The sequence below is a fragment of the Vulpes lagopus genome, chromosome 1, assembly GCF_018345385.1.
Source record: "Vulpes lagopus strain Blue_001 chromosome 1, ASM1834538v1, whole genome shotgun sequence".
NCBI lineage: Eukaryota > Metazoa > Chordata > Mammalia > Carnivora > Canidae > Vulpes > Vulpes lagopus.
The window spans coordinates 126561353-126564202 of NC_054824.1; the positions used below are offsets into that span (position 1 = coordinate 126561353).

Genomic DNA, 2850 nt, shown 5'->3' on the forward strand with positions numbered 1-2850 from the left:
TGTTCTTTAAACCACTCAGTCTGTGCTATTTTGTTATGGTAACCCTAGCAAACTAATACACATGACCAAGCACACTTTCTGAGCTACCTGCCATATCTCTGTCTGGCTTGTCCTAAGAAATGCCCAACAATAACCCAAGACATCATGTTACATTTTTTTGCCTGTTTATTCCTCCTGGATATCTACTTCCCATTTATACTTTAGTCCTTGTTTCACATTGTGCTTTCTAAACTAAGCCAGCAAACTGGTAAAGGTCTGATTTAAAACAACCAAAAAATAAAGATCAAGACCAATTATAGCAATACAAAAAATTTTTTGAAATAAATGTCAATAAATAGAATCCCTGGACATTAAAATAATACAAGGAACAAAATACAATTTAATATTAAGGAATTTATATTAGTAATTGCATATTTAAATAAAATTAAATAATTCATCTTTGAGTCCAGATCAAACCTGAAATCTATCACGAACACTTTTATTCATGTATTAAAAACACATACATGATCACATGTCAGTAAAAGGTTTTTTCTTTTTTTAATAGAAAAGTGCTTGACACATTCCTATTGAAATTGATAAGGTAAAAGGGGCAGAGAGAAGAGGAGGAGGAGGAGGAGGAGAAGAGAGATGAGATGTCATGCAATTGATATTTACATTGCTCTGGAGGAATTCATTAATTAATTAGACAAAAAAAGTTACATATACTAGGAAGTAACAGGCAAAGTTTTTACTATGTCCTAAGGATTTGATTTTGTTTTTTCATTTGAAAGACTCAAATGACTCAACTAAAAAGTATTAAATGTAAGATATTTTGGTAATCTTGCAGGTAGCAATAGTAATTCAGTTATATATTTAGATATAAAATAATTATTAAAACATTTATATGTATGTATATAATAACAAGTTAGAAAATACAACAATAGAAAATAAGCACAGAATCAGAGGAATAGCAGAAAAGGCACAAAATACCAAGAAATAAATGTAAAAATAGGTATATTTCACTTACATGAGGAAAATATTAGAATTCTATAATGAAGTATATAAAAGGACTTAAATAATTAGAAAAATATTTCATATATTTAGATTCATTAAACACATAATTTAAACAATTACAAAGCCATCGTAAAGAACACAATATCTAGAAAATGACTATCTTATTAATGATTTAGATCAAATATCAAAATGATATTTGCATATATTAAAGTAATAATTATAATCAATGGAGAGAATGCAAAGTATTAAGTACGCTACATTGAGAAAAATTAGATAGCTACTGAAATAAAATGGCTCTCCACCATTTTCCTTAAAATAAATTTCAAATGAATAAAATATTTACATATATCATTTTTGAGTGCTAAAAATGAAATTATAATTATGTAGAGATAAAAGACTTTCAAAGTATAATACAAAACTCAGAATTATCAAAATTATCATAAAAATATAAATGTTATTATATAAAAATTTAAACTTAATGTTCAGTGTAATATGGTAAAAAAAATAAATAAAGGATGTTGTATGAAAGAAGGTTAGCACTCCCCTTGACAAGGATAGAAGAGGCTGTCAGTCCCGACAACACACATACAGTTAAGACATTGCCATGTTCATGGCATCTAACCAACATTTTGCTCCATGTGGGGCTCTGGGCTCAGCTACCAGTTTGTTGTCCCTTTTCCTCCGTCTCTGCTTCTCCCCTGCTGACTCCCTTCCCCTGAGAATGCATTCTTTCCCTCTCTCTCAAATAAATACATACATACATACATACATAAAATCTTTTTTAAAAAAAGGAATCTATAAATTATGGAAATATTTACTACGCATGTGACTTTTAAGGGCTGCTATTTCTCTTGTACATAGAACATTTGACAGCATAATATAAAGCAAATGAACAAATGATATCACAATTGTTTTGAACAACCAATTCAAATGTCAAATACATATGTGGAACGTTGTTCTTTCTCTCACACAGCACAGTTGTCCTGATCTGTCATTATGAAAAGCTTAGCAGGTGAGCAATGGATTGAAAGACAGGGAGTAGCATGGAAATAGCCTCCCTTTCACTTTTTTGGCATGATGTTAGCAATGAGTATATCCAGGTCGATCTAGTGGACCTTGCAGAATATCCCTAGGCTTGAAATGTTTGCTGATATCTCAAGTAAAAACCAAGCATATTTCAGCAGTAGTGATTTTATAGAAGCAACTATATTGACAGGAACTAAAAGAAGTCAGGCTGAAGCTTGCTAACAGATAATAACATCTATTGGTGAATTGTGCAGTAAGCATAACAACAGTACCCTGCCCCACTGGAGAAAACAAAAACAAAGCAAAACAAAACGAAACTTCACCCATGAGCCCCAAAAGGCCTGCTACCTAGAAGTATCAGTGATAAGTCAGTGTTAGCCAGAGGGCAGTAGCGAACTGATAGCAAACTGCACTTGCTTCCACGTCAAGAATAAAGAAATACTATGTGCCTTTGTGTATGTCCCAGCCACCTCCTAGCCTAGAAAAAAAATATATAGATAGATGATAGATAGATAGATAGATAGATAGATAGATAGATAGATAGATAGATGATAGATACACACACACACAGGAAGGAGGGAAGTAAGAGGAAAAAGGAGTGATCTGTAGAGTACCTCTCCTTCCCTAGCATAGATCCCCAGTCAAGGGTCAAGTCTGAAGCAGGTAAGGTAAAAGATGTGTTTAGAGTTGATTTGAAGCTTCATTAACAATGGAAAAGTGTCTAGAAAGCTATTGGATTTGCCTAATCTATCACTGAGGGTTGGAAACTGAGGTCTTATATTTTCTTTCTATGAAGGTACCATTTTAGTAACTCTGCATTTATTTCATCTC

The 2850-nt window shown here is 32.2% G+C and overlaps 1 pseudogene; it reads left to right on the forward strand.

Moving 5' to 3' along the window:
* Positions 1–1508: 1508 nt before the first annotated feature.
* LOC121475404 lies at positions 1509–1626 on the forward strand (annotated as a pseudogene).
* Positions 1627–2850: the final 1224 nt, after the last annotated feature.